At 38.6% G+C, this 22,192-nt stretch overlaps 1 pseudogene; it reads left to right on the plus strand.

The window, feature by feature from the left end:
• LOC131225066 (delta(14)-sterol reductase-like) overlaps positions 1–22,192 on the plus strand; it is a 53,028-nt pseudogene that overhangs the window by 27,515 nt on the left and 3,321 nt on the right.

A 22,192-nucleotide genomic window follows, 5' to 3' on the forward strand; every position in this document is an offset into this window, starting at 1 on the left:
GAGGTCTAGAACAAGAAGAAGATGAAATCTCAACTCAATACCTCGAATGGAGAAGAAAAAATCAATGGTTGATAGTTGGAAGCCTCTCACTTCTGTGGTTAAAGAAGTGCATCGCACCGACTTTCGTTCCAAATCGTATGGAAGAAGTCTCCACATCACATGAAGAAGAAACAAAGAGCTTTTGTAGTTTTTTAAGAGAAATTCCACCATTAAAGGGAGGTCACCCCCTAGCCGCAGGCGTGCGTGATGTGATGTCCTCATCAACTCCCCTTGGCTAAGAAGAGTTGGCCTGTGGCGGACAAAAACTCCGGTAACGTTCAAGTATGTCTAGGTGTAAAGTCTGCAGCACTTCCTCTGTAATCCACGTGCTATTCGAAATCGGTCTGTTCTTCCAATTGACAAGGAATTTCTGAAATCCCCCATGGCAAGTGGAAATCTTTTATGCATATAGTATATCGTTAACTTGTTCGCTTTGAGCAGGCAAGGAGGGTAAGTGTACCAAAGGCTGGGATTATGGATCAGGTAGAGGCCATAGGTTAGGGACTGGGTCATTGTCTGTCACAGTCTGTGTGAGGGTTTGAAAATTGATCATGAGGCGAAGTAGCAGGACCCTTATATCGTACTAGATCTTCCACATTAAAAGTAAAGGTAATTCCCATGGTACATGGAAGGTCTACTACATATGTATTAGGGCCCAATTTCCTTAGTATTTTGTATGGTCCTGCACTACACACTTGCAACTTCTTGACAGCTCCCTGTGGAAACCGTTCAGGCCTCATACGAACCATGACATAATCGCCTACTTGGAATTCCTGGAATTTGCGATGAGAATCAACAAGCGTTTTGTATTTTTCATTACTTAAATTAATCATCTTCCTGATCTCAGTATGCAACTCATGTATATGACGTGCAAACTCATGTGCTGACTTTGATGGCCTATGGGACACAAACATAGGTATGAGATCTATAGGTTTCCTAGGTTTGTACCCATGCACAACCTCAAATGGACTCATGCCTATGGACCTATTAATGGAACTATTATATGCTAATTCAGCTATAGGCAAAACGGTATCCCAAGTTCTGACGTGATCTATAGTAGTATATTGTGTATGTGGTTAGTGGCCCTTTTAGTCCCTCTTTAAAGCCACATGTCACAGGAAACCTAATCCATGACTGGTACTTCTGAGGAAGTTCCTCATCTATTTTAGTTATTCCATCATGATTGACTGTTTTTTCCTTTCTTTGGGTGAAATAGAAAAGTTGCGGTCTCCGATATTATCGTTATCTCCAGCTTGGCGATACTGATAACACTGGTAGCAATACCGATAACATTGGTAGTATTAGAAATTTCAAGCATCAACAATGTATTGCTAAGTACCGCCAACAAATCATAATCGCCAATATTTTCAATTGTGTAAATTTCAGGCATCGCTTGTATTACTAATGTATCAATATCACCAATATTTTCAATTGCATAAATTCTAGGTGACACGTGTATCACAAGTGCATCAGCGATATTTGCCAATATAGATATATCACAGAAAGTTTGTTTATTAAAAAAAATCTATTCCAAAACTTTTATGAGTGCATCGTTGTATGCATTTTTCAATTTGTCGTTGCTAATATTGATAGTATCTCAATATTATCATTATTGCAACATGTGCGATATCAAGACCACGATCTCATGTTTTCTTTCCTGTTGTTGATGATTTCTTTGCGAAATATCATGAGTTGTCGATATTCTGCAATATCGATGGATGTTTGGATGGAAGGTTGGATGGAATGGATGGTTAGCAAAGCCTGCAAATGGTTCTTACGATGACAAACATGCTTTTAAGCCCCTATTAAATGGAAACTTATTGTATATACATTCTTTTTGCAAATTTTTTATTCATAAATATGCAAATATGTGTATTTTAGCATCTCCTGAAGTTTCACTGAAAATTCTACCGTTTTTCCCATGTTTTCTTGCACTTCTGGTTATTAGTGATATTATCGGCGATATCGATTTGTCTCTGTATCCCTGACCAGCAAAACTTGTAGCAATACTGATACTTTGAACACTGTTCATACCTCATACCTAGTATTATCCTTCCCATGTACATCAACTTGTAGCCATTGCTAATCATTTTAGCTTTTGCTCATTTCCACTTGGCTCTTTCAAGCACTACATTAACCCTCCTTTTCAATGCATTTATTAATTGAATACCGGTACCTAAAAAAGTTCTTTCATTCTAAGGGGCAAAACTAAATTTTCTCTTCTTGACTTAAGTCTTTACATGCACTAGTCCAGTTTGGTGTGGAATCCTTCCCACTTTCCACTACATCCTGCAAAGCATGAAGGGAAATGGGAATATAATTGGGTGTCGGATCATAGAAGCCTTGTTGCGAAAGTGTTGGTAAGTATTGCCACATGGAAGCAGGAGTCAGAGAATGAGCCCAAAGCATAACTCAAAGTCGGAGTGGCATGTAGATGGAAGTATCATGTGACTAAGCTACAATCAGGAGCCATTGTAGTTCATTGCTTTTTGTAATGCCCTAGCCCACCCTTCCGCCATTAGTGTGTTAGCATCCAGGAATTCTGTATCCCACCCTTGTACACTGTCCACCAAAAGAGGAATTACAAGTTGTAGAATGTTGCTTCTTAAAATAGCTCTGTTCTTAATCAGAACAATAAAAAATAATAATCTCAGAATTGGTTGGGAAAAGCTATACGGTCAACTGTGCCTGACATCAAACATCCTCCTTTATATAAGCAGTGTATGAGTTGGCAAACCACTACCATGTGGAGTTAGAAATCTAGAATGCGTTCCCATGGAGAGAACAACCTGGTTTTGCTAGCAGTAGTGGGTGTTGCTGATTCTCCATGGGCCATGTGTAATACGTCTCTCATGCTAGTTGTATGGTTTCATCAGTTACAGGCTACTTCAGTTGTTAGCCATAGCATTGGTAAATTTTTTTTCTTTTTTTTAAAAAAATTTTTGGTAATTGGAGCTGGACACAGCATTTGAACTTTATCGAGTGTTGGAATTGTTTATTGTGTGTCAAAATTGTACATTATTTCAATCGCATAGCTGTCTTCTAAATTTCTGTAATTCTATATTTACAGAAGAATCCAATAGTTAGATGTTATGGTACTCAAAGTAATCCATTGATTCATGTGGGAAGTTGAAAGGATGTTAAAACAAAATTGATTGCAGTTAGTTGCAGATAAAGGACTTGAGCTGCTCTCTGCCACCTTTGTATTCAGCTTTCTCGTAAGTTCAATTGTAAATTTCAGTTGTTTTGAAGCATATCCAAGAGCATGTTATAACAAAAGCCAGCTTTTATTATCCAGTGTTCTAGATGCACCAGCTATTCAAAATGCTAGATGCTTTTATTCTTCCATGAAGATGAGAACAGTCTTATCTTTTTCCTTTTTTTTTTTATATCATAGAACTTGTATTAGATTTTTAGTATTTTTGAAGATTGTAAAAACATATTTATGCTTACAATAGATTTTGGCTAACACTTACATAAAATGAAAATCATTTAAATTTGTTTTGCTTAGAATTAAGATTCAATTTCCAAGAGCCTTTATCATTGTGAAAAGTTCAGATCTGTGTTTGTCGTAATCCCACAATAACTAGAGAGCATACCGAAAAAATGAGAAAAACCACGAGATCCACTTTTGGCATGAAACATTATGCATTAGAAATAAGTTAATGAAGTTGGCTTGTTTTGTTTTACTCTTTTTTGTTAGTGAAGTGGGTGCAGATATTGGTGAGGATGTTTCTAATGGAATTAGAGCCGGTGGGTGAAGTATGCATCTAGAGTGCTTTTGATTGCCAGATGCTAACGTAACTGAATGATTGTTTTGATTCGCAGAAAAAAGAGAGGATGATGATGTTTTTTTTTTAAATGACAATTTTTGTAAATGGATTGGAAATGAATGTTTTCGTAGAACCAAATTCACGAAAATGTCCTTAATTTGCATTTTCTTGATTGGTTAACAAATTTCATAAAAAATAAAATTACTTGGTAGATTTTTCCTTAAATAGCATTGGTGATTCGTAGCTTATGTTGATCCTTAAATTCCCTGAGATGGGCTAATAAGAACATGTAAAATGATCAACATAAGCCACAAATCACCAATGCTATTTAAGAAAAAATCTACCATGTAATTTTATTTTTTTATAAAATTTGTTAACCAATCAAGAAAAATGAAAATTAAGGCCATTTTCGTGAATTTGGTTCTACGAAAATATTAATTTCTAATCCATTTCCAAAAATTGTCATTTAAAAAAAAAAATCATCATTATCCTCTCTTTTTTCTGCGAATCAAAACAGTCTTTCAATTACGTTAGCATCTGGCAATCAAAAGCACTCTAGATGCATACTTCACCCACCAGCTCTAATTCCATTAGAAACATCCTCATCAATATCTGCACCCACTTCACTAAAAAAAAAGAGTAAAACAAAACAAGCCAACTTCATTAACTTATTTCTAATGCAGTCCATCTCAGGGAATTTGTCATCAGTACACCATATTAACGGCATTCATGTCTTTCTCCTTATTTTGTTACATAATGTTTCATGCCAAAAGTAGATCTTGTGGTTTTTCTCCTTTTTTCAGTATGCTCTCTATTTATTGTGGGATTATGACAAACACAGATTTGAACTTTTCAAAGTGATAAAGGTTCCTTGAAATTGAATCTTAATTCTAAGCAAAATAAATTTAAATGATTTTCATTTTATGTAAGTGTTAGCTAAAATTTATTGTAAGCATAGATATGGTTCTACAATCTTCAAAAACACTAAAAATCTAATACAGGTTCTATGATATCAACAAAAAAAAAAAAAAAAAGATTACACTGTTCTCATCTTAATGGAAGAATAAAAGCATCTAGTATTTTGAATAACCGGTGCATCTAGAACACTGGATAATAAAAGCTGGCTTTTGTTATAACAGGCTCTTGGATATGCTTCAAAACAGCTGAAACTTACAATTAAACTTACGAGAAAGCTGAATACAAAGGTGGCAGAGAGCAGCTCAAGTCCTTTATCTACAACTACCTGCAGTCAGTTTTGTTTTAACATCCTTTCAACTTCCCACATAAATCAATGGATTACTTTGGGTACCATAACATCTAACTACTGAATTCTTCTGTAAATTTAGAAGTACAGAAATTAAGAAGATAGCTATGCAATTGAAATAATGTACAATTTTGACACACAATAAACAATTCCAACACTCGATAAAGTTCAAATGCTGTGTCCAGCTACAATTACCAAAAATAAAAATAAAAAAAGAAAAAAAAATTACCAATGCTATGGCTAACAACTGAAGTAGCCTCTAATTGATGAAACCATACAACTAGCATGAGAGACGTATCACACATGGCCCATGGAGAATTAGCAACACCCACTACTGCTAGCAAAACCAAGTTGTTCTCTCCATGGGAACATATCTGGATTTCTAACTCCACATGGTAGTGGTTTGCCAACTCATACACAGCTTAGATAAAGGAGGATGTTTGATGTCAGGCACAGTTGACCGTGTAACTTTTCCCAACCAATTCTGAGATTATTTTTTTTTATTGTTCTGATTAAGAATGGAGCTATTTTAAGAAGCAACATTCTACAACTTGTAATTCCTCTTGTGGTGGACAGTGTACAAGGGTGGGATACAGCATTCCTGGATGCTAACACACCAAGGGCGCATGGGTAGGATAGGACATTACGAAAAGCAATGAACTACAATGGCTTCTGATTGTAGCTTAGTCACATGATACTTCCATCTACATGCCACTCCGACTTTGAGTCATGCTTTGGGCTCATTCTCTGACTCCTGCTTCCATGTGGCAATACTTACCAACACTTTCACAACAAGGCTTCTATGATCCGACACCCAATTATATTCCCATTTCCCTTCATGCTTTGCAGGATGTAGTGGAAAGTGGGAAGGATTCCACACCAAACTGGACTAGTGCATGTAAAGACTTAAGTCAAGAAGAGAAAATTTAGTTTTGCCCCTTAGAATGAAAGAACTTTTTTAGGTACCGGTATTGAATTAATAAATGCATTGAAAAGGAGGGTTAATGTAGTGCTTGAAAGAGCCAAGTGGAAATGAGCAAAAGCTAAAATGATTAGCAATGGCTACAAGTTGATGTACATGGGAAGGATAACACTAGGTATGAGGTATGAACAATGTTCAAAGTATCAGTATTGCTACAAGTTTTGCTGGTCAGGGATACAGAGACAAATCGATATCGCCGATAATATCACTAATAACCAGAAGTGCAAGAAAACATGGGAAAAACGGTAGAATTTTCAGTGAAACTTCAGGAGATGCTAAAATACACATATTTGCATATTTATGAATAAAAAATTTGCAAAAAGAATGTATATACAATAAGTTTCCATTTAATAGGGGCTTAAAAGCATGTTTGTCATCGTAAGAACCATTTGCAGGCTTTGCTAACCATCCATTCCATCCAACCTTCCATCCAAACATCCATCGATATTGCAGAATATCGACAACTCATGATATTTCGCAAAGAAATCATCAACAACAGGAAAGAAAACATGAGATCGTGGTCTTGATATCGCACATGTTGCAATAATGATAATATTGAGATACTATCAATATTAGCAACGACAAATTGAAAAATGCATACAACGATGCACTCATAAAATTTTTGGAATAGATTTTTTTTAATAAACAAACTTTCTGTGATATATCTATATTGGCAAATATCGCTGATGCACTTGTGATACACGTGTCACCTAGAATTTATGCAATTGAAAATATTGGTGATATTGATACATTAGTAATACAAGCGATGCCTGAAATTTACACAATTGAAAATATTGGCGATTATGATTTGTTGGCGGTACTTAGCAATACATTGTTGATGCTTGAAATTTCTAATACTACCAATGTTATCGGTATTGCTACCAGTGTTATCAGTATCGCCAAGCTGGAGATAACGATAATATCGGAGACCGCAACTTTTCTATTTCACCCAAAGAAAGGAAAAAAAAAACAGTCAATCATGATGGAATAACTAAAATAGATGAGGAACTTCCTCAGAAGTACCAGTCATGGATTAGGTTTCCTGTGACATGTGGCTTTAAAGAGGGACTAAAAGGGCCACTAACCACATACACAATATACTACTATAGATCACGTCAGAACTTGGGATACCGTTTTGCCTATAGCTGAATTAGCATATAATAGTTCCATTAATAGGTCCATAGGCATGAGTCCATTTGAGGTTGTGCATGGGTACAAACCTAGGAAACCTATAGATCTCATACCTATGTTTGTGTCCCATAGGCCATCAAAGTCAGCACATGAGTTTGCACGTCATATACATGAGTTGCATACTGAGATCAGGAAGATGATTAATTTAAGTAATGAAAAATACAAAACGCTTGTTGATTCTCATCGCAAATTCCAGGAATTCCAAGTAGGCGATTATGTCATGGTTCGTATGAGGCCTGAACGGTTTCCACAGGGAGCTGTCAAGAAGTTGCAAGTGTGTAGTGCAGGACCATACAAAATACTAAGGAAATTGGGCCCTAATACATATGTAGTAGACCTTCCACGTACCATGGGAATTACCTTTACTTTTAATGTGGAAGATCTAGTACGATATAAGGGTCCTGCTACTTCGCCTCATGATCAATTTTCAAACCCTCACACAGACTGTGACAGACAATGACCCAGTCCCTAACCTATGGCCTCTACCTGATCCATAATCCCAGCCTTTGGTACACTTACCCTCCTTGCCTGCTCAAAGCGAACAAGTTAACGATATACTATATGCATAAAAGATTTCCACTTGCCATGGGGGATTTCAGAAATTCCTTGTCAATTGGAAGAACAGACCGATTTCGAATAGCACGTGGATTACAGAGGAAGTGCTGCAGACTTTACACCTAGACATACTTGAACGTTACCGGAGTTTTTGTCCGCCAGAGGCGAACTCTTCTTAGCCAAGGGGAGTTGATGAGGACATCACATCACGCACGCCTGCGGCTAGGGGGTGACCTCCCTTTAATGGTGGAATTTCTCTAAAAAAACTACAAAAGCTCTTTGTTTCTTCTTCATGTGATGTGGAGACTTCTTCCATACGATTTGGAACGAAAGTCGGTGCGATGCACTTCTTTAACCACAGAAGTGAGAGGCTTCCAACTATCAGCCATTGATTTTTTCTTCTCCATTCGAGGTATTGAGTTGAGATTTCATCTTCTTCTTGTTCTAGACCTCCAATAGCCTTCCAAAACCCCTTCTTTGCTTTTCCCTTGACCTTCCCCATCACCCCTTCCACTACAGATCAAACCCTAGCTGCCCAATCCTCACATGTGTGACCGTACGGCCACACGTGTGTACCCTGCGGGATGGTTTATACAGCCACCCTCTTTCCCTTTTGTTTTCCTTTTGATTCCCCTTCCAAATGCTCTTATCCTATACCTAAACCCTAACCCTAACCCTAACCCTAAGTTCCCAAAGTCCCCAAACCCTAATTCCCTTAATTCACTTCAATTTCCTAACACCCAATCATCCAAACCCTAATTCCTTTTAATTACAACCGAAATCCCCAAATTTTTCTCATCCAATTGGAACAATTAAGCTGTAATTTCATTCTTCCCCAAATTTCCCTAACCCTAGATTTACCCTTATCTTGATTTAGCAAGCCCTAGATAGTATTAGGTTTTCCTCCTTGTATATCCTTACATCTTTTAGATCCCAATTTTCCGTATTTAATGATCATGTAGGGTGATGTTTGACAACTTAACCCTGAACTATGTATGAATTCTTCTTAGAATCTTGAGATTTGTAATCATGTTAGAATGGTTTGTGATTTTTTTAATTAATTTAATTTTTCTGATTGATGTAATTGATTCTTTGGCTTCATACATTGGTCCTGCATCAAAGAACGAAATTAGTTGCATGATCCTTCTGATCAGGTGCTGCTCCCGCTTTGAATCACATTTTCTAGCTGTTTATACTTGCTAACATTTTGAAAGAGATGCTTCCCTGCTCCCACTCCTGAATCTGTTGTCGCTTCGCATCACGCTTTGTGCAACTATTGGGTGAACACATCAAAACATCACCCAAACAAAATAACAATGATTGGTCATTCTTAGATGGAACAAATAAAAATAAAAATCGTCAAGTCCAAAAAATCAGATGCCGATTGTGATCACTATTATGAATATCAACAGCCAAGATCAAATCTGAGTAAATTTTACTAACCTTTTAATGGTGAAAGAACCTCGACAATACTTGGAATACTTTATTCTCCCATCAGATTCTGCACTCATCTGTACCCTTGGACTAGTGAAGTGGGCCCGACCTTGAAACCACAAACAAAGTTAGAAGAGGTGACCAAATAAGACGAATGGTATATCCTCGATAAGCCTGCTTTTATACCATGTTTTGAGATCTGAATCTCAAAAATCCAGAAAAGCAGAGAAAGAAGAGAGAGATCATGTTGTGAGATTCTCATGGGGGGGATTGTGCAACCAAGGGAGGGAGGAACAGGTGGAAAGAGAGTTTATTGAATAATTACATTCTTGTGGCGAGTTAGCTGGTATACAAAAGATTTCAGTACCTTGTCCCCAACACAGGCAACATATTCTGCAGGTATATGCATAAATGCATTCCTTTAACATAAATTACATCTAAAGTTTCATAGCAACCGGTCATGTATCTCTTGTACTGAGCTTAAGTACAACAGCAATTATTATTATTTGTGCTTGTGAATTGAACCATTAATACCATTGTTATCCCTCTCAGTTTCTTCCATGTATTGTCTATGATTCTTTCAAGTGATTTGACTGTTCTATCACTGGTCCAGGGTTGGTGGCTTTTGGGAAACAAAGTGGAGCTAACAAAAGCAGCTGTTGTTGCCAACTGCTTAGGTTTTTTAATTGGGTAAAGAATACTCCAGTGCATGAGAGCATTCCCATGCCCCTAGCTGCATTTGGACATGTGGGCAGTAGCATTGATCTGGACTGTCCAGTAGGTCTAACCAACCTTCTTGAGCTATTGTGGAAAGATCATGCTGAGTGGGCATGGTTGAACCAAATTGATTATTTAGAACCATAAGAAATCCAAGGTGGAGTCCTCTGAATGAAAGATTGGTGATTGGACCTCCTTTTTCTGTAAATGATCTTGACCGTCCACTTCTGTATGCTATTGATCGGATAGTTAGGATAATTCCAACTAGTGTATTTTTTAGTGAGGTGGCTTATGAGGAGTGGTTTGGACCAAATGGGGACTGGATCAATGATATGGACTGCTCATGTGTCCACTAGGTGTGTGGAATGTTCCCATGCACTTGTCGCGCTAGAGCATTTTTCTTTTTTATTATTTGACAATCAGGATAATGCATTCATTTGGGGAACACCTACCTTAAATAGCAAACTTTGTTAATAGGCAGTTTCTAGAAATTTCTAGTAGTTCTCAAACTGTCCTTGTCTTGTGCAGGTATCGAGTTTTTAGAGGAGCCAACAAGCAAAAGCGTGTTTTCAAGAAAAACCCCAAAGCTCATATATGGGGCAAGCCTCCAAAAGTTATTGGAGGGAAGTTGCTTATTTCAGGTTACTGGTAAGGTTCCGAAAGTTTTCTGTTTTTCTGGTGCATTTGCAATTTATTTTCAAAGCATGCTTTTCTGTTACCACTGAGATTGGTGTAATCTCAGGTTAGGCCTGAAGTTTCACCTGCTTGTGATTTGGGGTGGTTGATTCCATTCCTGATTGGTGTGCTGCCACATTTCCAAATGTGCCCTTGGGGGTAATTTAGGTACTGGTGAAGTCTTTACCAGGTAATTAGTTTCTTGTGTTTGGTATTGGTAGTTTTTAGGGAGAGAGAAAAGGGGTACAGTGTTTATTTGTAATTCTTTTTTCATAAGAGAAAGAAAAAGAAAAAAAGATCTATTGGAGGTAAATAAAAGTGTTTACATGGTAAAATGTTACTCAACTTGCCAAGTGGAATCAGTTGCTTGCCTTTTTAAATGAGGTATATACAAGGTTTAAAGAGTTTCCACCCCTTTCACCATGGTTCTGAATATTGGAATCGGGGGCGTATCAGCCCAACAGAAAAATGATACGGTATAGGCATCACCGTCACGTATTGGTATTCCTTGTATTGAACTATATCGGCCCACGTCAATCAAAATTTTAATTTAAGCCAAAGAAATAAGGGGAGATATCAGAAAAAAGGAATACATGAGATATTCAAGAATCTATCCTTTATCAAAAAAAAGGAATACATGAGATATTCAAGAATCTACCTTTCTTTTTTTCTTTTTTTCTTTTTTTTTTTTTTTTTGGGTATTTTGGTATTTTGGGCACGTATCTAATGGTTTATCAGGATTTTTTTATATATATATATATATATATATATATATATATATATATATATATATATATAATATCAGAATGTTGCTTGTTGGCTTGACCTGTTGGAAGTCAACCAAACAGGGTCTAATTCAACACAAGTCAAGCATGATTTAGTGATTATGGTCCATTACATTGGTTTACAACAAGAGGAAATTGAAGTACAAAAAAAAGGTGGTGGCTTTTCCCTTCTTCCTTCTTTGTTTTTTTTTTTTTTTTTTTTTGTTTTACATGGATATACAACAAATGTATTGAGGTGGGCCCCACTTTTAAAGGAATACTCACTAGTGGTCCACCGAAGATTTAGATCTACCTAAATTTTTGGACCATGCCTTAAAATGAGTTGGCAAAACAAATTGATGGCATTGATATACAAATACATCGAGGTGGCCAGCCTGGCCCACTAGTGGTCCACCTGAGATCTGGATTTACCTTCTTTTTTTTTTTCCAATTGTTTTTTGATATAAGACCATTTGATATTTTTCATTTTTCACTGTCGAATAAATGTCCACCAATCCATTAGTGGGATAAGTGCCAATAGATTGCATTAATTTGAGGTTAGTTTGGGGCATCAAATGGTCTCCGAACCAGCCTCGAATCGACAACACTATTTACCTCAATTTAATTTTAATTTTTTTAAATATTTATGGGAAAAATGATATCAAATTGTTAGGTATATGAATTACATAATAGGATACAAAAGTCCGTAAACACTATATATTGAAATAAAATGCATGTAAGTCACGAAGTATGCAATGCACTAGTACTATAAATAAAAGGAAAATTTGAAAATATAAATGGTATTACATTCATTATAATAAATTTATATAGATATTATATTGTTAGAAAACTAAATATGAAAGGTTTCCAATTAATTCTAGGTTGTTTGGTTTATAAATTCATCAGACAGTCCGATACAACTTCTCACCAAAGAGTGGACCGTTACACCACCATAAACATGTTCCAATTTATAAATGAATACATATTTGGAATGCTTAGAATATTCCGGATTTAATCCATATTTTTTCATATTTTTTTGGGAAAAAAATTGCACCGTTACGGGCCGTTATGCCCCCGTATCGCCATTACACCCCTATATCCGTATCGGTATCGGTGGGCATCGTTACGCCAACCGATACCGATACGGAATAACTTGACTCAGAAGGTGAGGATTTTAAGGACGAGTGGACTAGATGCTAAGAAGGATTTCTCTTAAAAGGAAATCAGTTGTGCATTCCATGGAGTTCGTTGCAAGACTGTATCATCCAAGAGCTACATAGAGGTGGTCTCGACGGTCACCTAGGGAGAGACAAGACTATAGCTCTTGTGGAGGAATAATACTACTAGCCTCAGTTGAAGTGTCATGTGGGAAAAGCAGTACAGAGATGCCACATTTGTGAGTCTTCCAAGGGGCAGTCTCAGAATATGAGCTTATACACTCCATTGCCTATCCCTGATGGTCCTTGGGAGGACTTATCCATGGATTTTGTGCTTGGTTTGCCGCGGACCCAACATAACATGGATTCGGTGTTCGTGGTGGTGGACATATTTTCAAAGATGCTTTATTTCATGTAAGAAGACTCTTGATGCTGCACATGTTGCGAACCTGTTCTTTCGCGAGGTTGTGTGGCTACCACTGTTTTAAATATCAATACTGGCCGATATATCCCACGATATATCTTGTATCCCACGTGTGTGATACGAAACACATAAGTAGTGTTGATATATCCTACATGTTCGATCCGATGAGCATTTTCAATTTCGGATCCCTTTTTTTTTTTTTTAATTATATTAAATTGGTGTCAAATGGTTATAAATCCATTGGTTCTTCATGTTTTGCATGAAAAATCATGGAGTTGGAGCTTTGATTTCAATATCCATTGGTTCTTCATGTTCTCCATGTTTTTTTCAAAAATTTCCTTCAACCACTTATCAAATAAGAATAATTTCAAAGTATTTCATGAAATGATCAGCACATACACTCTAATTTCAACATTTGAGTGTAGGTGGTCTGATTTGGGAAAAATTCAAAATTTTCCCTAATTTCTCCCAAATTGCTTGCAATGTTGCACTACAAACATGAAATCAAACATGTATGACGTTTGATCTACTGATTTGTTAAGTCCATGTCAATTTTTAGAAAATAAAATTCAGTTTTAAAGTAAAAATTAATAGAATATTATTAATATATATATATATATATATATATATATATATTTCGAAATTCCCTTCAACCAGCTATCAATTTAGACAAATTTCGAAGTATTTAAGGTGTTTGATGATCATTCATACACTCTAAATGTTATGCATTCAATATGAATATAGTTGCATTAGTGAAGTTAGACAGCGCATAGAAACCTATTATGTGCACTTCTTTTTTGAGATCTTATTATTTAAAAGTGTATTAAGGTCTTTTTTAGCAATCCCTGAATTTGATTGGAAAATTCAACTATTTTCCCAATGTTTCCCAAAGAGTATGATAAATTACCTGATACAAATGATATATCTCATGCGATAACCGATACGTATCTGTATCCCAAGGATACGATACATAGCGCTATACCGATATTTCAAACACTAGCGGCTACATGGTGTTCCTAAATCCATCACATCCGATTGTGATATGAAGTTCCTCACCACTTTTGGAGGACTTTATTGAAGCGATTTGAGATCCAACTTCAATTTAGTAGTGTGTATCATTCGCAGACTGATGGGCAAACTGAAGTGGTGAACCATACCCTTAGAAACCTCATTCGGTGTATTTCTGGAGACAAATCGAAGCAGTGGGATTTAGCCTTGGCTCAGGCAGAATTCACATTCAATAACATGCTGAACCGTTCCACTGGCAAGTCCCCGTTTGAAGTTGTGTACGGACGAGTGCCCCTTCATACTCTTGATTTGGTTCCTTTGCCCAAGCTCCAAGTCATGACCGTTGCTGTAGAACATATGACGGACCAAATTATGGGCATTCACGCTAATGTTCATGCCAAGTTGCAAGCTTCCAATGACAAATACAAGGAGCCGATTGACAAACATTGGCATTCGAAGGTGTTCGAGATGGGCGACAATGTGATCGTTCATTTGCGCGAAGAAAGATTTCCAACCGGGATGTACAATAAGTTGCCACCTAACTTAAGTTTAGCAGTGCGTATCATCCGAAAATCGATGGGCAAACTGAAGTTGTGAATCGTATGCTCGGAAACCTCATTCGGTGTATTTATGGAGATAAACCGAAGTAGTGGGATTTGGCCTTGGCTTAGGCAGAATTCTTGTTCAATAACATGCTGAACCATTCCACTAGCAAGACCCTGTTTGAAGTTGTGTATGGACAAATGGCTCGACATACTCTTTTGGCTCCTTTGCCCAAGCTCCCAGGCATAAGCATTGCTGCAGAACATATGGCGGACCGAATTATGGGCATTCACGCTGATGTTCATGCCAAGTTGCAAGCTTCCAATGACAAATACAAGGAGCTGGCTGACAAACATCTTCATCCGAAGGTGTTTGAGGTGGGCGACAATGTGATGGTTCATCTACGCGAAGAGGGGAAATCAGGGAGCTATGTGCTGACATGCAGATATTCTTTCCCATGTGCCTTGTGCAACAAACAATGTGGTTGATTCCTTAGCCAAAGAGGGGATTGTGAGGATAGGTCTCTGGCGGTGCGGGTCTTTGAAGTTTTGAGGTGAGGTGTTGTATTCTTCTTTTTCATTTTTTTTTTTTTTTTTAAATCAGCCCCAATAGCCGCTTGGGCATATGGCTTTGTTTTCCCTTTTTCGTTCTCTGCTTGTTTTGTCGAGGGCACCTGATTAGGGTTTGTTGCCATTTTCTTTTACTTTCTTTTGAATAAATTGCTATTCATAAAAAAGAAAGATTCTTTTTACTCTTCATCAACTATTCGAAATAATATTTATCCTTTATATCCATGATCCAAGGATCTTTCTTTAAGCACCTTGCACCAATGAAGGACATTCCTTCTATTCTATCTTGACAAGCCATTCTTGAGTGACTGACAAGATGTTCACTCTACTCCTAAGTCCTAACTGAACTTCGCCAACCCCCCCTAAAGGTAAGGAATTTTATTAAGAAAGCATAATTGAGAAGTCTACATGAGTATTACACAACAAATGACCAAAACACCGAAGAATCTAAAGAACAATTAGCAAACTCCTCAAAAGAAGAGGCCAGGCCATAAGATCCAGCTTTGTCCTTCTGAACACCTTGTCTGGTAACCAATTCCGGTTGCGAAGTTTTCTGTTGTTTCACTCCCTCCAAATACACCATACACCCGCTAGTAGAGTTAACTTACACAACTTTCTTCCCTTTCAAGTCCAATCAACTCTTGGCGTTACCCATCTGCAGTTAAAGAGATCAAAGAAAGTGCTCTAGTGGAAACACAATGCATGAAAAGGGGATTGATAAACTTTGCATTCCACATGCACATGCTACACATATTAGGTGTGTTCATATTCCTCTTTTGCCCATCGTCCACCATGAGAACCCTAATCCCTACTAGCTATGCTAGTGCAATAAACCTGTGTGGCGCCCATATGACCAAATGAATTCTTTTGGCGCCTTCAGTGCTCTTGACCTAAAGTTGCGAACCACCCCGTAGAAACTACCAGATCTTTCCTGTTCACAGGCCCAAGAATCCCTCTCTGAACTAGAAGGAGAATGACTCTGTAGAAGGTTCAGTAGGCATACTAGATCTCCAAGTTCTGTCTCTGTTAAGTTTCAATGGCATGGAGGAGTCCATATTGAGAATCTAAGCACCGGGAAATAAGCAAGTCCAGCTTTGGGGCCAGTCCCTACTTCCAACTAGAGGTGGGTAGGATCCGACCCGACTCGACCGAACCGGTCGGATCCGATCCGACCCGAAACGAAAGCTAGGGTTAGGTTGGATCGAGTAGACCCACTCGGATCCAACGCCAAACCGAGTTGAGTTCGAGTCATGTAGCAACTCGATCTGATCTGATCCGGTCGGATCCGATCCGATCTGGACCGGAATCGGGTAGTATAAAGTCGGATTTTAGTTCTTTTTTAAAAAAAAAAAAAAAAAAAAAACCTTTACCCTTCTTCTACCCAAACCCTAACCCTACCAGAGCCAGCGCCGCCAGATGAACCTTTGTGGCGTGAAACAACTGCAACCATACTAGCCTTCCCATCTTGCTGGTTGAAGCACGACCAACGAACAAGGCCTGACCTGGTTTTGAGGTCCTACCTGGTGTGAAAGGAGAGTTTGGGTTGCTGACTTGGGTTCGGCGGACGGCCTGGTGTGGTGCGGCACCGCAGCCCGAGCCAACTTGCTCTCCTTCCGTCCTTTTATCTCATCCTTTCTCTCCCTCTTTCTCTCCCTCTTTCTCTCCCGATTTCCCTCATCTCCTTCTCCCTCTTTCACTCCCGATTTCCCTCTTGTTTCCTTCCTAGCACCAGAGTCTCCGGCTCGGCTTGACACAGCCCAGTCCGAATCGATCGGATAGACTCGACTCGATCCACTCGGTTTCCTTGATCGAGTCGGACTCAGTTCAGGTCAGGTCAGCAAGGAATCGGGTCGGATCGAGTCAGCCCTACTAGACTCAGTCCCGAATCGGATCGAGTTCGGGTCAGGTACTTGCAAAAACCGAATCGAGTCGAGTTGGACCTAATCCGGTCCGATTTGACTCGATGCCCACCTCTACTTCCAACTGATGCTGGTGATTGTTAGTAATTTATCTACCAGTTCATGCTTGCATTCCAAACACAAGGAAAGCCAGCATTTGTTAAACAAAATTTCAAGTTTGACATGCATGCAAGTTTTGGTGTTGCTTGTATTGGTTTTGAATGTTGTATATGCTGTGTCAGCTTTTAAGAGTTTTTTTTTCTTTTTTCTTTTGCATCTCTCTTTATTAATGGATCTTTACTTCCTTGAATGCATGCCTTTAATGAAGCTTACTTTCACATGTTCAAAAGAAAATGAGAAAAAGAATACAAAAATAAAACCTGAACATTTTGTTGTGGCACTCTCTTGCTCATGAAGAATAAACATTCACAACATCTGGTAAGATGTGTATATATCTTTCTGGCCTATAGACACGTATGCTCATTAGTTGGTAGATGAAGCTTTGTTTTTAGAAAGGAAAAGAACAACTACAAGGGAACAATCCCAAAGTTAGGGTCTAAAGAGCCCTTCCCTATCAGATTTCATATTGCCTTCCACAAGTGAATGAGAAAAAATAGCTGGAAAAGCTCCATGTTTCTCAGATCTCTTTGGTTCAATCTGCAAGTCTCCAAGGAAAGCCCGCGGATGGCCTCAATGAGATGACCTGGAAATTGTGAGTGATATCTGACCCCTAGCTACAGGGTTCTAATCTTGAATTAATTTGAATCAGCAACACCAATTTCTGCTCGTAATGCTGTTCAAACAGTCAACAATGTCCATCTTATCTCTAATAATATCCTGCACTGGCATGGATGGGAATACCAATTGATCTACCATTGAAGCTCAAAGTTCTCCAAACTTTGTTCCACCACCCTCTCTAGCGCCTTTTTTTAGATTATTGGTCTTGAATCCTACAGCTTCCCGAAGATCAAGGTCCAATACATTATTCTCCATCTCAACCAACCATCTGATTCTTCCAGCTTATTGCAGAAAGATCTGCTTTCTCTTAATAAATACTACAATAAATTTGGAATGCAAAGATTCTAGAGAATCTGATCTCAAGGGAGCCTGAAACTGAACCTCCAAGCTTTCGGGGAGTATCATGATAGAACTTGACATTGAGTCAGCCATGCCAAGCAAGCTAAGGGTACTCATCGACACCAAATAAGCAAAAGGCATGCACAATCACAGACTCTGTTGTGTCCCTTGGTCACAGAATGGAACAGTTCATATTAATTATCCTTCTACTTTGCAAACAATCACGTGTCAAGCCGAGTGTAGATAGATTTTGACTGGGAATTCTCCCAGTGTCTTAAATCCAGATCCTACCATCCCTACTTTCTCTAGGAATGGAACAACCTCAAGAACTTGTACGAGGCTCTGATAAGATAAACAATTTCCTCATCTCTCAGATTTCTTCTCAGATATGACATGATGAGAGATGATATAACATCATACTGCTGACGTGGAAGTCTGCTTTTGGCCTGCTGTTCTTTTTCATAATTCATCAAAAAAGGAAAAAATGGGGGGGGCGGGAGGAAGAGGCCTGACTCCTATGGAAACAGAGACGGTTTTGACCTGCAGATCTTGCCCCCTAACAAAATTTCATAATTCATGAGAAAAAAAAAGAAAGAGAGAGGATTGTCCTGTCCTATGGAAAGATCAAAGGCATGATTCTTCAGATTAAGCTATATGAAAAAACTCAACCGGCTTACCTTTTGACACACATGCATGCCAACGCACGCATGCACCCACACACACACACAGACAATGCCAACTCATCCAAATAGTTAAATAGAATGAAGTAAGAATAAAATATATTTTCACTTTAAGCATAGAATGTAGCAACACAGGTTAATACACCAACACAAGATATTTGGGAGAGATAAGAGCAGGACTCATGCAGCCTTCTGTGAAATCCAAGCTGCTCATGAGATCCTTGGCCCAAGAATCGGTTGGTTCGCATCTAGATGCGAACCATTCACATACACTGAATGTGGACCCATTGGACTATTCTTGTGACAACTCCTTTCTTTTGCACATGTGGGGCACATGTACCTTGTATATGGACTTGTTGGTTGATTCTTTTGACTATCCATATCTTTCGTACATGTGATCAATGTTGTCAAATTGCATATGGGATCATGGACGATCGCATATGCCTATGCGCATATGTGACCGCATATATTTTTTCTTAAATTTAAAAAAAAATAAAAAATAGGGAAAAGTTTAAAAAAAAATTGATAAAAAAAATAAGAAACTAAGGGGAACTTTCCTAAGTTAATAGATAACTAATTTTACATATTTAAAATATATTTGAGAGAAATCAAATCAATTAAACAATGAACTAAACATAAAGTCATCAATATTCAACAATATAGTTAACAATTAAGTAGCAGCAGTAGAGAATGATTTGATGATAATAATGTGAAGAAAAGAGGAGAATATTGAGAGAGGAGGAGAGTTTGGGAGAGATGTTGTGTTAGGCTTGCTTGCCCTAACACATAATGTTTTATTATAATAAAGCATATAGTACACAGCAGGAGAAGAGGGAAGTGTGCACATGCACTTGCACTAAAAGGGACTAAAAGGGCCACTAACCACATACACAATAAACTACTAAAAGAGACTAAAAGGGCCACTAACCACATACACAATACACTACTAAAAGAGACTAAAAGGGCCACTAACCACATACACAATACACTAGCATTCTCTATACTCCCCCTCAAGTTGGAGCATAGATGTTGATCATGCCCAACTTGGCATGAACACGATGAAGAGCATCTGGACTCAAGGACTTTGTAAGAACATTAGCAAGTTGATCCCCGGATCGAACAAAAGGAGTGACGATTTCCTTAGAAGCTACTTTCTCCCGAATAAAGTGATAGTCGACCTCAATATGCTTGGTTCGCTCGTGAAAAACCGTGTTACGAGCAATATGGATGACCGCTTGGTTGTCACAGTGAAGAGGAACAGGATCCGAAGGAGGATAGCTAAGTTCTTCAAGAAGGTTGCGAAGCCACATGAGTTCACACGTTGCATGAGCCATAGCACGATATTCTGCTCCAGCCGAGGATCGGGCAACAACTGGCTGCTTTTTGCTCTTCCATGGTTTAAGATTGCCACCTAGGAAGGTACAAAAGCTGGATGTAGAGCGGCGATCAAAAGTAATACCTGCACAATCAACATCGGAATAGCCAGAAAGATGAAGATGACCATGTGACTGAAAGCGAAGGCCAAGACCCGGGGTTGATTTTAGATACCAAAGTATGTGGTAAACAGTCGTGAGATAGGAAGTACGGGGAGCTTGCATGAATTGGCTAACAACGCCCACTGCAAATGAGAAATCTGGACGAGTAATAGTCAGGTAAATAAGCCAGCCTACAAGTCGTCGATACATCCCGAGATCAGAAAGGAGAGCACCATCATCTGGTCGAAGCTTCTGCAAAGTATCCATGGGGGTGGTAGCGGGCTTGCACCCTAATATGCCGGTCTCCATGAGAAGATCGAGCGCATATTTTCGTTGTAACAAGACCAATCTAGATGATAAGCGACCAACTTCAATTCCGAGGAATTAGCGAAGAGGACCAAGATCCTTGATCTCAAACTTGGTCTTCAAAAAATCTTTGACCTCCCTCATTCCAGCAAAATTACTACCGGACAGAACAATATCATCCACATAGACAATGAGAACCATGATGCCTGTCGATCAACGATATATAAAGAGAGAATGATCGTCATGACTGCGAACAAAGCCGAACTCCAAGAGAGCCTGACTAAATTTTTTGAACCACGCATGTAGGGATTGTTTGAGTCCATAAAGAGCCTTCTTCAACCGGCATACAAGTGTAGGGTTGTGAGAAGCAACAAAGCTAGGAGGTTGACGCATGTAAACTTCCTCTGCAAGGTCCCCATGGAGAAATGCATTCTTAACATCAAGTTGAAATAAGGGCCATAATAAATTAACGCCCAAGGAGATCACAACACGAATTGAATTAAGCTTAGCCACCGGAGAGAATGTCTCGAAGTAATCCACACCATGAGTCTGTGTGTAACCCTTAACAACAAGACGGGCTTTATAGCGATCAATGGAGTCGTCTGGAAAAAAACTTGATCGTATAAACCCATCGACAGCCAACAGGTTTATGGCCTAAAGGAAGTGGCACAAGGTCCCAAGTATGATTCTTCTCAGGAGCAGACATTTCTTCTATGATCGCCTTCGTCCAGTCAGGACTTTGAAGAGCATGTGAGAGAGAGATTGAGGAATAGTCTGTAATGAAGGGGAAGCTGCAAACGACTGAAAAGACGGTGAAAGATGATTATATGAAATGAAATTACTAATGGGGTGTTGAGTACAAGATCGTGACCTTTTGCGCAAGGCAATGGGAAGATCTAAACTCGAGGTAAGAGAGTCACCTGAGCCAACATCCAAAGTGAGTGGAAGGGTGGATGGCTGAGCGTGTGAAGATTTATCTCGACGATGATACACCCGCAGAGGCTTAGGCTCACCCAAATCATCAACAGGATGCTGAATGGAGGGGAGAGGAGTTTTCCCATGATCACTAGTGGAAAGAGGATAAGAGTCATACTCCCCCTGACTTGCAAGAGGATCACAGAGGGATCGGCCTGGAGTTGAGAAAAAAGAAATATCCTCAAAGAAGGTTACATCGGCAGAGACATTTTTTACGAGTCAATGGGTCAAAACATTTATACCCTTTCTGACTCCGAGTATACCCTAGAAAGACACATTTAATTGTCCCGGGGTTAAGTTTATCATTACTTACATCCAAAATTTGAACAAAGCAGGTACAACCAAAACTTTAGGTGGTAAAGGAAATGGATTATCACGAGGATACAATATAGTAAATGAAGATTTGTAAGACAGGATACGTGAAGGTATACGATTGATAAGAAAAGTAGTAGTTTGAAGAGCATCACCCCAAAAATGTTTAGGTAGATGCATACCAAGCAGAAGGGTGCAAGTAACTTCAAGAAGATAATGATTCTTTCGTTTTGCAATATCATTTTGTTGAGGTGTGCGAGCACACGACGTCCTAGACAAAATACCACGTTCCTGCAAGAATGGAGGGTTTTGATAGAACATTAAAATTGAGTGCACACTTCATGATAAAAGACTTTAAATGCTTCAAATACTTC

The sequence above is a fragment of the Magnolia sinica genome, chromosome 14, assembly GCF_029962835.1.
Source record: "Magnolia sinica isolate HGM2019 chromosome 14, MsV1, whole genome shotgun sequence".
Lineage (NCBI taxonomy): Eukaryota > Viridiplantae > Streptophyta > Magnoliopsida > Magnoliales > Magnoliaceae > Magnolia > Magnolia sinica.